This window comes from Triticum dicoccoides, chromosome 3A (assembly GCF_002162155.2).
Source record: "Triticum dicoccoides isolate Atlit2015 ecotype Zavitan chromosome 3A, WEW_v2.0, whole genome shotgun sequence".
Taxonomy (NCBI): domain Eukaryota; kingdom Viridiplantae; phylum Streptophyta; class Magnoliopsida; order Poales; family Poaceae; genus Triticum; species Triticum dicoccoides.
Genome location: NC_041384.1, coordinates 515,651,421 through 515,666,363, shown reverse-complemented (window position 1 = coordinate 515,666,363; position 14,943 = coordinate 515,651,421).

The following is a 14,943-nucleotide window of genomic DNA, read 5'->3' as shown; positions in this document are numbered from 1 at the left end:
CGGCGGGGACGCGGCAGGCGGCAGCGGGCGCTAGCGGGCCGCGGGGGCCGGCCTTGGGCTCCCGGGCCAGCGGGGATGTGGGGCGGCGACGCGGCCAATGGGGCGGCGACACGTGGCGGCGGTGGCGGCGGACGTTGTCCGGCTCCGCCCGGACACGTCCGGAGCGGCGGATCTGGGATTTTTTTAGGGTTAGGGGGGAGAGGATCCGCGAATTTGGAATTGGGGGTGTATATATAGGCATAGAGGGAGCTAGGAGAGTCCAAATAAGGTGCGGTTTTCGGCCACGCGATCGTGATCGAACGCTCTAGGACATGGAGCAGAGTTTGGTGGGTTTTGGGCCAAATTGGAGTGGTGTTGGGCTGCAACACACACGAGGCCTTTTCGGTCCCTCGGTTAACCGTTGGAGTATCAAACGAAGTCCAAATGATACGAAACTTGACAGGCGGTCTACCGGTAGTAAACCAAGGCCGCTTGGCAAGTCTCGGTCCAATCCGGAAATGTTTAATCCCCACACACGAAAGAAAGCTAGAAATGACCACCGGAGGAGAACGAAGCGCCGGAATGCAAAACGGACAACGGGGAAAATGCTCGAATGCATGAGACAAACATGTATGCAAATGCAATGCACATGATGACATGATAAGAGATGCATGACAACGACAACAACACACGGAGACAAAAAACCCAAACCCAAAGAAATAAATATAACTTAACGCAGGAAACGGCAAGAGTTGGAGTACAAATTGGGAAAGTTACATCCGGGGTGTTACACACTCCTCTTCATATTTTCATAAGAAAGAAATCTAACATTAGAAGGGATAACCGAGTTTGGAATAGCTGAGCTCTGTAGTTCCCCCATCGTGAACCCAGCTCGGAAGCGAGAGGTGACTTCTTGATCCTCCATGGCATCTACCCTCATTAAGTCGGCCTCCATCTCTTTCTCCGTTGCTGGCCCAAAGTGGTCAGGGTCGCTCTTTGCCCTTGGTTCCGGTGCCGGATTAGATACTCGGCTCTCCCCAACTGACTCTTGAGAAGACATCTTGCTCTAATCTGCAACAGCAACAGCTCGAAACAAAAACAGAGGATATTTGCGTGATACAGGAGTCAAAACCTTCGGGAGAATATATAATGAATTTTTACCGACTAAAATACGTATCGTGCAAGAAAACAGAGTTCGGAAGGCACACAAGATGCTCATGAGGTAGGGGGCGCGCCCTCCACCCTCGTGGGGCCCCCGTGTCCTTCCCGGACTGCTACTTAATTTTCTATTTTTCTAAATATTCCAAAACGGAGAAATATTGCCTTAAAAACTGTTTTGGAGTCGGTTTACTTACCGTACCACATGCCTATTCCTTTTCGGAGTCTGAAACATTCTGGAAAGTGTCCCTTATGTATTCCTCCGAGGTTACGGTTTCAATAATATTGGTTTCAACATTTATGGGATTACCTGAGATATAATGTTTGATTCTTTGACCGTTTACCACCTTCGGATTTGTGCCTTCGAAGTTGTTGATTTTTATGGCACCGGAACGATAGACCTCCTCGATAACATAGGGGCATTCCCATTTAGAGAGAAGTTTCCCTGCAAAAAATCTTAACGAGAGTTGTATAGCAATACATAATCACCTACATTAAACTCACGCTTTTGTATCCTTTTGTCATGCCATCTTTTAACATTTTCTTTAAACAACTTGGCATTTTCATAAGCTTGGGTTCTCCATTCATCAAGAGAGCTAATATCAAATAACCTCTTTTCACCGGCAAGTTTGAAATCATAATTGAGCTCTTTAATAGCCCAATATGCCTTATGTTCTAGTTCGAGAGGTAAGTGACATGCTTTTCCATATACCATTTTATATGGAGACATACCCATGGGATTTTTATATGCAGTTCTATAAGCCCATAATGCATCATCAAGTTTCTTGGACCAATTCTTTCTAGACCTATTGACAGTCTTTTGCAAAATTAATTTGAGTTCTCTATTACTCAATTCTACTTGACCACTAGACTGTGGGTGATACGGAGATGCAATTCTATGATTGACGTCATATTTAGCAAGCATTTTACGGAAAGCACCATGAATAAAATGTGAACCACCATCAGTCATTAAATATCCAGGGACTCCAAACCTCAGAAAAATAACTTCTTTAAGCATTTTAATAGAAGTGTTATGATCAGCACTACTAGTTGGAATAGCTTCTACCCACTTAGTAACGTAATCAACAACAACTAAAATCTGTGTATATCCATTAGAGGCAGGAAAAGGTCCCATATAATCAAAGCCCCAAACATCAAATGGTTCGATAACAAGTGAATAGTTCATAGGCATTTCTTGACGTCTACTAATATTACCAATTCTTTGACATTCATCACAAGATAGGACAAACTTACGGGCATCCTTGAAGAGAGTAGGCCAATAAAAACCGGATTGCAATACCTTATGTGCAGTTCTATCTCCCGCGTGGTGTCCTCCATAAGTTTCGGAGTGGAACTTGCGTAGGATCTGTTCCTGTTCATGCTTAGGTACACAACGTCTAATAACACCATCTACTCCTTCTTTATAAAGATGTGGGTCATCCCAAAAGTAATGTCTCAAATCATAGAAGAACCTTTTCTTTTGTTGGTATGTGAAGCTAGGTGGTATGAATTTAGCAACAATGTAATTAGCATAATCAGCATACCAAGGAGTACTACGAGAAGTACTTATGACATTTAATTTTTCATCAGGAAAGCTATCATCAATAGGTAGTGGGTCATCAAGAACATTCTCTAACCTAGATAAGTTGTCTGCAACGGGGTTCTCAGCTCCTCTTCTATCAACAATATGCAAATCAAATTCTTGTAGCAAGAGAACCCATCTAATAAGTCTAGGTTTAGCATCTTTCTTCTCCATAAGATATTTAATAGCAGCGTGATCAGTGTGGATAGTTACTTTAGAATCAACAATGTAAGGTCTGAACTTATCACAAGCAAATACAACTGCTAAAAGTTCTTTTTTAGTAGTAGCACAATTTCTTTGAGCATTGTCTAGAGTCTTACTAGCATAATGGATAACATTTAATTTCTTATCAACTCTTTGCCCTAGAACAACACCTACAGCATAATCGCTAGCATCACACATAATTTCAAAGGGTAAATTCCAATCAGGTGCCTGAACAATAGGTGCAGAGACTAATGCTTTCTTAAGTATTTCAAATGCTTCTGCACAATCATCATCAAAGACAAATGGTATATCTTTTTGTAATAGATTAGTCAGAGGCCGAGAAATTTTTGAGAAGTCCTTAATGAACCTCCTATAAAATCCGGCGTGACCAAGGAAACTTCTTATACCTTTGATGTCCTTGGGACATGGCATCTTTTCAATAGAATCAACCTTGGCTTTATCAACTTCAATTCCTCTTTCAGAAACTTTATGCCCCAAGACAGTACCCTCATTAACCATAAAGTGACACTTTTCCCAATTCAAGACAAGATTATTTTCTTCACATCTCTGCAAAACTCGATCAAGATTGCTCAAGCAATCATCAAAAGAAGATCCATAGATGGAAAAGTCATCCATGAAAACCTCACAAATCTTTTCACAAAAGTCAGAGAATATAGCCATCACGCATCTTTGAAAGGTAGCAGGTGCATTACATAAACCAAAAGGCATACGTCTATAAGCAAAAGTACCAAAAGGGCATGTAAAAGTAGTCTTTGATTGATCTTTAGCTGACATAGGTATTTGAGAGAAACTAGAATAACCATCTAGAAAGCAGTAATGTGTATGTTTGCATAGTCTTTCTAGCATTTGATCGATAAAAGGTAAGGGGTAATGATCTTTATTAGTAGCCTTATTTAATTCGCGGAAATCAATTACCATCCTATAACCTGTAATAATTCTTTGTGGAATCAATTCATCTTTATCATTAGCAACAACAATAATACCTCCCTTCTTAGGGACACAATGAACATGACTTACCCACTAACTATCAGCAACGGGATAAATTATACCTGCCTCCAGAAGCTTTAGTATTTCTTTTCTTACCACTTCTTTCATTTTAGGATTCAGACGTCGTTGAGGATCACGAACTGGTTTGGCATCTGCTTCCAAATTTATTTTATGTTGACATAGAGTGGGACTAATGCCCTTAAGATCATCAAGAGTATATCCAATAGCAACACGATGCTTCTTCAGAGTTTTCATTAATCTTTCTTCTTCATGCTCTGAAAGGTTAGCACTAATAATAATAGGATATATCTTGTTTTCATCAAGATAAGCATATTTAAGATTATCAGGCAATGGTTTAAGCTCAAACACGGGATCACCCTTAGGTGGAGGGGGATCCCCTAGGATTTCAATAGGCAAATTGTGTTTCAGAATAGGTTCATGTTTAAAGAATACTTCATCTATTTCCCTTCTTTCATTCATAAACATATCATTCTCATGGTCTAGCAAATATTGTTCTAAAGGATCACTAGGAGGTATGACAATAGAAGCAAGACCAATAATTTCGTTCTTACTAGGCAATTCTTCTTCACGGTGTTGTTTACTAAATTTAGAGAAATTAAATTCATGAGCCATATCATCCAAGCCAATAGTAACAACATCCCTTGTGCAATCTATGGTAGCATTAACAGTGTTCAAGAAGGGTCTACCAAATATAATGGGACAAAAGCTATCTTGTGGGGAGCCAAGAACAAGAAAATCAGCAGGATATTTAGTTTTCCCACACAAGACTTCAACATCTCTAACAATTCCCGTTGGTGAAATAGTATCTCTATTAGCAAGTTTAATAGCAACATCAATTTCTTCTAAATCAAGAGGTGCAATGTCATGCATAATTTCTTTGTATAAGTCAATAGGTATTGCACTAGCACTAGCACCCATATCACATAAGCCATGATAACAATGTTCTCCTATTTTAACAGAAATAACAGGCATGCCTACCAGAGGTCTAGGTTTATCTGTATCACGAGGTTTAGCAATTCTAGCAGTTTCATTACAGAAGTAAATAACATGCACATCTATATTATCAGACAAGAGATCTTTAACAATAGCAATATTAGGTTCTACTTTAACTTGCTCAGGAGGTGTATATGTTTTAATATTGCTTTTACGAACCACAGTTGAAGCTTTAACATGATCCTTTATCCTAACAGGGAAAGGTGGTTTATCAACATAACAAGTAGGAACAATAGGATCATTATAAGTGACAATCTTTTCTTCAACTTTAATAGGTGCAGCTACTTTTACTTCTATGGGAGGATGATATTTAAACCACTTCTCCTTAGGGAGATTAACATAAGTAGCAAAAGATTCATAGAAACAAGCTACTATCTCAGAATCAAGTCCATATTTAGTGCTAAACTTATGGAAAATATCGGTATCAATAAAAGATTTAACACAATCAAACTTAGGTGTCATACCCGACTCCTTATCTTTGTCGAGATCCCAATCTTCAGAGTTGCGTTTAATTCGATCCAATAAATCCCATCTAAATCCAATAGTCTTCATCATAAAAGAGCCAGCACCAGAAGTATCGAGCATGGTGCGATTATTTTCAGAAAGCCGAGCATAAATTTTTTGAAGAATTGTTTCTCTTGGGAGCTCATGATTGGGGCATGGATATAACATATATTTAAGCCTCCCCCAAGCTTGAGCGATGCTTTCTCCTTCGTGAGGCCAAAACATATATATATATATATAATTGCGGTCACGATGAACAAGATGCATAGGGTAATACTTTTGATGAAATTCCAATTTCAATCTTCTATAGTTGTCGGTGTACTAGAATAGGGGTACCCTAGTACCCCGAACTTGTGCACGGGCAGTTGCAGCACCCCGCGGCAAAGGCTTGCCGGACGAACGCCAAGATCCCCCAAGGTTCCCTTGGAGCCATCCAAGAACAAAGTATTTAAGCTAAGGAGACAAGACCCCGGCAAGAGGAGCTTGCCGGGAAGGCCAACCAAGGCGCTCCAAGGAACTTGCCGCGACGTGCCACGCGCTCCGGCAAGGCAACAAGGCCCCGGCAAGAGGAGCTTGCCGGGAAGACTAAATAAGGTACCCCGAGGCCCGGTGAGCGACGAGCTTCTGGACCCGGCGAGATAACAACAGCGGCAAGGCGCTTGCTGCGGCAGGCGGCCACTCTGCGCCCACGCTCCAGCGCATCCACCAACGTGTCGCTCTGGGGGCCTCTCCGGGCGCGCGTGGCGGGAGGCTGTGCAGCCAGCAGTCCGCAGTGGCATGCGAAGCTGACAAGATCGCCATCGTGGCGAACGCTGGCGCCCCTAACGGTCCTTTTCTGCACTGTTCGGGCGACTCAGACGGGCATTTAATGCCCTTGTCCCCTGCCGTCAGGGTTAGGTAGGGTGCACTGTACAAGCAACTGTATCAACTACCTCGCTTTTTACGTTTTTACCCTCCTCTGCATTGCCACCTGTCAGTGACCCCTTTAGCGTATAAAAGGAGGCCCATGCGCAACGTAGAGGGGGTTCGGACAGTTTGCTTCGATTCATTCGTAGCCCAAAAAACATCACACTCTCTCGCTCGAGAGCAAGAACACCAGATAATACAATCAAACAAGCAGCAGTAGGAGTGTTATCTCTCCGGAGAGCTCCGAAGCTGGGTAAACTGCTCGTGTGCCTCGCCTCGATCTGCTCTTCGTGCGACCTCCGCCCCCCGCCGAACCGAAAGGGGCCCGGTCCGCCGGCCCCATAGGTGTTCGTGGATCAGTTTCCCCGACATCTTTGGCGCGCCAGGTAGGGGGTGTTGAGATTGTGTGAACCAGATCCAGCGTTCACACGAGCTAGATCTTTATTCCCTTCATCAACATGCCACCGAAGAAGAAGACTTCGGTGGCAGCCGCTCCATCCACGTCACTTCCGCCACCATTGGAGCAAACGGGTGGTGGGATGGACGCCGGCGGAAGAAAGGACGTCGACGAGGAAGCTCATGATGCCGCCAGGTCCAAGAACAAGGCTGCACAAACCTCGGCGACTGTACATGTTCCACGCCACTCTCAGGAGGCGCAAGATCAACAGCGTCATGGCACTAGCAGTGCCATACGCATGATAGCCCAAGACCAAGCTGGTGGATCTCGGGGCGCTCAAGACCAGCATGCACGCCAGCGTGCTGGCACGAGCGGGGCATGGTCGCCTGGACGGGATACTGCTCCTTCTAACATAGTTAGAAGTTCGAGCACGTCCCGCTCCTCGCGCCGTCCGCCACTGCTACCCACCACTCCAACAGAAGCTTTGGCGCGAGCTCAACTTCTCCTAGATTACCCTCCGACGTCGGACAAGATCGACGAATGGAGGGCCACCATTCAGAGTCTCATCGGCTATGCCAACAGCGACACTCCACGGCGGCCGAGCGCGTCGCCGCCGCGGCAGGGTTGCCGGACGCGAGCCGGTGGCGACGAAACGGGCGGAGGTGCAACTACCATGCAATCACCGCCCCGAAGGCCAAGATCGCCGACTCGCCGGATCCACCTCGACAGCGACTCCACTGCATCGTCGGATCCACGAGCTCATCGCGATCAGCGCCAAGTTCTTCATGATCGACAACAAGAAGACGCTCGAACCCGCATCGAGCGCCAAAGAGAAGCGCGACGTCAATCCGACAAGCGTGTTGGGCCCTCTGTTGACATGCATGCGCCAGGGGAACCAGGCGATCTGCCGTACGCGGTAGGTTGTCCCGCGTTCACTCGTGAGCTGCGGCAAGTCCAGTGGCCCAGCACAAAGAACTTCAAGCCAGACGTACCAGAGAAGTACGACGGCAAGACGCATCCGTCAGAATTCCTCAGCATCTACACCATCACGGTGCAGGCTGCCGGGGGACGGGATGACAAGATCTTTGCCAACTACTTCCCGCTGGTGCTCAAGCCCAACGTCAGATCCTGGCTCATGCACTTGCCGGATAACTCCATATCCTCTTGGGCTGATCTGTGCCATCAGTTTGTCGGCGCCTTTACAGGCGGACACAAGCCTCATGGCCAGGAGAGTGATCTTCATCTGCTCACTCAGAAGGAAGGAGAGCCCCTGCGCAAGTACATTCAGAGATTCAGTAGTGTGCAGCACAACATCCCAGACGTCCACCCTGCCGTGGTGATCAGCGCGTTCCATCAGAACGTGCGGAACCGCAGGATGCGGGAGGAAATGGCGATGTGCAAGATCAGGGACGTCAGTGAGTTATATGCACTGGCCGACAAGTGTGCGCGTGCTGAGGAAGGGAGGAGACTCCCCGGAGAAAATATAGGAGCGGGAGGATCTGACAGCGAAGATGCTGCCCCGACAAGGAAAAACCGGCGGCGAAACAACAAAAGGAGGAAAGGCAAAGAAGTGATAGTTGTTGAGCAGTCCGGCAACGGTGGTAGCGCCAAGGAAGCCAAAGCTGGTGACTCCGGCAAGGAGGTTGCCGCGGAGGTGGCGGTCACCGACAAGCAGGACGGCACCAACAAGCAGTATTGCAAGATTCACCGCACCAAGGGCCATGATCTTCAGAACTGTAAGAGGGTCGAGCAGCTTGTTGAGCAACAGAAAGCTGAATACGAGCGGCGCAACAAAGAGAAGGCCTAGGAAGGAGCTGGTGGGTTCGGCAAGAAACGTCCCGGCCGAGGAGGACGCCGAGACAAGGCCAAGCAGTGGCAAGGAGACAGACCTCCCCGTGGCCGCGACAAGGATGAAGATGATAACGAAGACGAAGATATGGATGATGAGGAGACTGATGAGCAGGAGTTCCAGAAAGCCACAGAGGTCCTGTGCGTTGACGGTGGTGCTTCTCTGCATGCCTCGCACCGCCAGCTCAAGCAGTGGGTGCGGGAAGTTAATGCAGCAGAATCACCCGTCGAGTCACGCAAGCCTCTGAAATGGTCTGGCACGCCTATCATCTTTGATATTGAGGACCACCCGGATCGCATAACTGCGATCGGGTGCTTGCCGATGTTGGTTTCACCAACAATCCGCAACCTCAAGGTCACTAAGATGCTAGTTGACGGCGGGGCCGGCTTGAACCTGATCTCCTCCGCGGTGCTCCAGAAACTCCAGATTCCTGACAGCGAGCTCGAAGAGACCGGCACATTTCAAGGAATTAACCCGGGAAGCCGCAGCCGCAGCAGAACGAAGGACACTTGCCGCTGAAGCTCCCGGGGGGAAGAAGAAGACCAAGTCCGGCAAGAGCTCTGATGCCCACTCTGGCAAGCGCACTTCTTCGGAGTGCTGCGCTATCGTCGAGGACGCACCATCGAGCTCCACCGGCAAGTGTAAGAAGGCAATGGCAGCTCCACCTGAGACTAGGAAGGTGTCCGCCAAGGAGGATGGCACTGGTGGTACCTTCACCATCAGCGCCACTCTTGACCCCAAATAGGAAAGCGCGCTCGTTGCTTTCCTACAAGCGAATGTCGACGTGTTTGCGTGGCAACCGTCTGATATCCCCGGTGTTCCCAGGAAAGTGATTGAGCACCACCTTGCCGTCTGTCCTCATGCGCGGCCCGTCAAGCAGAGAGTCAGGAAGCAGGCAGTAGAACGCCAAGAATTCATCGCAGAAGAAATCAAGAAGTTGGAAGCAGCAGGCCTTGTCAGAGGAGTACTCCATCCCACGTGGTTGGCCAATCCTGTTGTTGTGCGCAAAGCTAACGGGAAATGGAGACTTTGTATTGACTTCACTGATGTTAATAAAGCTTGTCCCAAAGACCCATTTCCCTTGCCGCGTATTGACCAGATTGTTGACTCCACAGCCGGATGTGATTTGCTTTCATTTCTTGATGCATACTCAGGATACCATCAGATCTTCATGGCAGAAGAAGATGAAGAGAAAACCGCATTTATCACCCCGTGTGGCACGTACTGCTTCGTACGGATGCCTTTCGGTTTGAAGAATGCTGGTTCAACATTCGCAAGGGTAGTCCACCATGCTTTTGAGCCACAAATACACAGAAATGTGGAAGCTTACATGGATGACATAGTGGTCAAGAGCAAGAACAAGGCGACCCTGATTCAAGATTTAGACGAAACATTTGCAAACCTACGCAAGATCAACCTCAAGCTTAACCCCGAGAAGTGTGTGTTTGGAGTCCCTTCCGGCAAGCTTCTCGGGTTCTTCGTGTCTCAGCGGGGAATTGAAGCCAATCCCGACAAGATCAAAGCCATTGAGCAGATCGATGCACCAAAGCACGTCAAGGATGTACGAAGGCTTGCCGGTTGCGTGGCTGCTCTCAGCAGGTTTATCTCTAGATCTGCTGAACGCGCCCTGCCATTTTTCAAAATTTTGAAAAAGGCAGGTCCAATGAAATGGACTCCCGAAGCGGAGGCTGCGCTGTAGGACTTGAAGAGATACCTGTCCTCCACTCCAACGCTTGTCGCACCTAAGCCGCAAGAGAAGTTGCTGCTGTATATAGCGGCAACCAATCAAGTGGTTAGTGCTGCGTTAGTGGCGGAGAGGGAGGCGGATGATGAGCCAGCAACCACGGCAGATCCATCCAGCGACAAGCAGGGGCTTCGTCGACAAGCTCTGGTACCGACAAACATGGGTTTGCGCAGGAACATGATAAGATGCCAAGGAGAATGGTGTAGCGCCCAGTTTACTTTGTCAGTTCTCTTCCGCAGGGAGCTAGATCAAGGTACTCTGGTGTGCAGAAGTTGCTTTTTGGCCTCCTCATGGCCTCAAGAAAGCTGCGCCATTACTTCCAAGCACATGAGATCACAGTCGTCACTCGCTTTCCGCTGAAGAGGATACTGCAAAATCCAGAAGCAACGGGCAGGATTGTCGAGTGGGCGCTGGAACTGTCAAGCTTTGGCCTCAAGTTTGAGAGCACCTCAACTATCCAAAGCAGAGCATTGGCAGAGTTCATAGCAGAGTAGACGCCAACCTCAGATGCAGAAATTTCAGAAACAAGCATCCCCGTCAAAGAGGTAAGCAAAGAGTGGCTGATGTACTTTGATGGTGCCTTCTCGCTGCAAGGCGCCGGTGCAGGCGTGCTGCTTGTCGCACCCACCGGAGAGCACCTCAAGTACGTAGTCCAGATGCACTTTCCCAAAGAGCAAGCAACCAACAATACTGCAGAGTATGAAGGATTGCTTGCCGGTCTCAGAATCGCAGCAGACCTTGGGATCAAGAAGCTCATTGTCAGGGGTGACTCACAGCTTGTCGTCCGACAAGTGAACAAGAACTACCAGAGTCCGTTGATGGAAGCGTATGTTGATGAAGTGAGGAAGCTAGAAGAGCACTTTGACAGCCTACAAATGGAGCATATCCCAAGAGCTCAGAATGATATTGCTGATGGCCTGTCAAAGTGCGCCGCACTAAAGTTACCTGTGGAACCAGGGATCTTTGTGCTTAAGTTGACTCAACCATCCGTAACGCCCTCAACTGGACAAAGCAAGAAGAGGAAGTTGGTTTCCGGTGACTACTTTCCGGCAGAGCTCCCCGAAGCCGCCGCCAAGAAAGTCCCCAAGATCAACACCAAGGATGCTGAGGGGCAGTCTGCTCCGGCAAGCCTTATGGTTTGTTCCGTTGAAGCAGACGCTCCCGACAAGGTTTGCTCCGGCAAGCTTGCCGGGGAACATCAAGCTCCGGCAGGGCCGCAAGCCCTTGCCGTAGAAGCGGATGTTCCCGCAACAGCAAATGTGCCTTTAGTCCTTGTTGTTGAGCCACAAGCTCCAGCATGGGCACAGCAGATTGTCCACTTCCTTCAGATAGGAGAACTTCCCGAAGAACAAGAAGAAGCGGAAAGAGTAGCCTGGCAGTCAAGTATGTACCAGTTTGTCGATAGCTTACTGTACAGAAGAAGACTTAACGGCGTGAAATTGAAGTGTATTCGCCGGGAAGATGGACAAAAGCTGTTGGCGGAGATACATGGAGGCATATGTGGCCACCACATTGGCGCAAGAGCACTTGCCGGCAAAGCTTTCCGGCAAGGTTTCTTTTGGCCGACAGCCCTCCAGGATGCAACTGCACAAGTAACCAAGTGTGAAGCGTGCCGGTTCCACTCCAAACAGATGCACCAGCCAGCTCAAGCTCTCCAGACAATCCCTTTATCCTGGCCATTTTCGGTCTGGGGGCTCAATATCCTCGGCCCTTTCCCCCAAGCTGTCGGGGGCTTTGAGTACTTGTACGTCGCAATCGACAAGTTCACAAAGTGGCCGGAAGTGCAGCCAGTGAGGAAGGTGACAGCACAGTCAGCAGTCAAGTTCTTCAGGTCAATTGTTTGTCGTTTTGGGGTCCCTAACAGGATCATCACCGACAACGGCACGCAATTCACGAGCCGCACCTTCATGCAGTACGTCCAAGACCTTGGCGCCAAGGTCTGCTTCGCTTCTGTTGCTCATCCAAGAAGCAACGGTCAAGCAGAGAGGGCAAATGCTGAAGTGCTGCGCGGGCTCAAGACCAGAACTTTCGATAGGCTGCACAGGTGCGGAAGGAACTAGATCGAGGAGCTGTCGGTGGTTCTTTGGTCGATCAGAACGACGCCAAATCGAGCCACTGGCCAGACACCTTTCGCTCTAGTCTATGGAGCAGAGGCAGTTCTCCCCACGGAACTCGTATACGGATCACCTCGAGTGCTCGCTTATGATGAGCTTGAGCAAGAACAACTGCGGCAAGACGACGCGCTGCTCCTTGAGGAAGATTGTCTTCAGGCTGCTGTACGAGCTGCTCGATACCAGCAAGCTTTGCGCCGCTATCATAGCCGCAAAGTTAAAGCCAGAAGCTTCGAGGAAGGCGACCTTGTTCTTCGGCGCGTTCAGTCCGCCAAGAATTCCAACAAGTTGACGCCGAAGTGGGAAGGCCCTTATCGGGTGAGACGAGTCACAAGGCCTGGCGCTGTCCGCCTTGAGACCGAGGATGGCATTCCGGTGAGCAACTCCTGGAACATAGAACATCTTCATAAGTTTTTCCCATAAGGCGCGGTTGCCGGAACCCGTTTCGGCAACCACCTTTTGTACAAGTCTTGCCGCTGTTGCATGTAATCCTTTGTACAAAGCCGGGCGCAGATCCCGTGCATAAGTAAAACCCCATGTGCTCCGCACAGCTTGTCCATTTCATGCGTTAGTTCCTTTCTTGCATGCAATTATCTGACACTTTGTGCAGTACCTACATCCGGTAAGCAGTAACGAGCCGAAGAGCTCCATATTATTATTTTCTCTTCTTTCTTTTTCTTTTAAAGGAAAAGAAGGTTCTCTCGCACACAAGTTTGCCGGGGGGGAAGGAGAAGATTGTGGTATGGGCCAGGCGTCGTTCAAGCAAAGACTTGCCTTACCGGGAAGCAAATGACAGAAAAGCTAAGTTGCCAAAGTTTGAGCAATCACTTTTTAAAAAAATTTGAGTTATCTTCCTCGAACGACCCTGCTTTGTATGGAAAACCTGTGCGTGGAGGAACCAACTCGTGGCTAGTTGCGCCCTTACTTTGTTTCGAGTCCGCTCAACAGCTTAAGCGTGCTGCATCTAGTCGCGACAAGGTTTCTTGTCGGAAGCAGCGCCGCCAGCAGGCTGCTGAAGTTCCACACTCAGAGCTCACGGCTCGGGCGCCTGCGCCGACAAGTTCCCTAGAAGCGTAGGGTAATAACATACAAAGGAAGGAATCTAGTAAAGGAAATAACATAGCAATTGATAGACAGAAATAAAGTTATATTACAAAGATAACTTGTCGCAGCTCTAACAGACTGTTTTCATAACATGATCAGCAGCGACAAGGGAAAAGAAGGAATGGGCGGCCTAATCTACACGTCCGCCCTCGACTCTCTTGATCTCTCTCACCTTGTCCACAATGGGTGCGACAAGGGCCTTGAGTGCATCCAGATTGGCGTCAGGCGGCAAGGACCTGAGGACGTTGGTGAAGCTGAGGCCTGGGTTGCGGAAGGCCACCTTCATCAGCACCTTCTGGAGAACCCCGGCGCAGATTTTGCGTGACTCGTCGGCCAGCTGCTTCGGGATCCTCTCCCGGAGCCGCTGGAGTGCCGTCGCCACGCCCTTGAAGAACAGGCTGAGCTTGGCGCTGGGTTGAAGACTCTCGTCGGAAGGATACCCAAAGTCCTCCATCCCCAGCTGCGCCAGCTCCTTGTTGATGACTGCGGCAGTGTTCACCAGACCCTCGGTCCAGTGCTCCACTGTGTCTCTGAACGAGTTCTGGGTAACTGCAATGCTCTCCAGCAGCGCCGCGTCAGCCTTGACCTTCTCCGACAAGGTCTTCTCCCGCTCCTTGGCGGCCTCCAGCGTCTGCGTCAGCGTGGCCAGCTTCAGCTCTAGGTCTGCTTTGGAATCCTTGGCGGCGCTGAGCTCCTTGCCCCTCTCAGCAAGAAGGCCTTGCAGCTCACCGTGGGCGGCAGCATCCTTCTCACGCTCACGCTTGAGCGCGGCAAGCTCCTCGCCGCTCTTCCCAATATCGGCCTCCAGCTGCGCCACCTTCTCCTCTAGCTCTTTCTTGGCGGCCTCTGCAGTTGCCGCGGCGTCCTTTGCCTCCTTGAGCGCCCCGCCAAGTGCTCGCTCACGCTCGGCGAGCTCTTCCTTGTAGCTGTCGAGGTTGGCCTTCCGCTGCACTAGTTCACCTTCCCGCGCGGACTGCTTCTCGGCAGCCAGCCTTTGTTCCTCCTCAGCCTCGGCCTTCTCGAGAAGAAAGGCCGTGCGCTCCTCATCGACTCGCTCCTGCTCCTGCGCTAGGGACCGGAGAGCTTCCTGATTTTGGCCCCGGAGCTCCTCCACGCGCTTTTCCATGTCAACTCCCGCCTTCGCGACAAGCGCTTCCCGGGAAGCCAGCTTGGCTTGCCGGGTGCGGTAGAGTGACAGCAGCTTCCGCACCTGCTGCTCCTCCTCAGGCTCGCCGCTGCTGCTGCCGGGCGCGTCAACCAATGACAGTCCAACAGAGGCGAGCACCTCCCCGTCAAAAGTCTCCCCCTCGACCGGCGCCCTGGAGCTCGACGCCCAGGGTAGCTTGATGAAGATATTGTCACCGGCCTTCAAGTAGGCGCCGG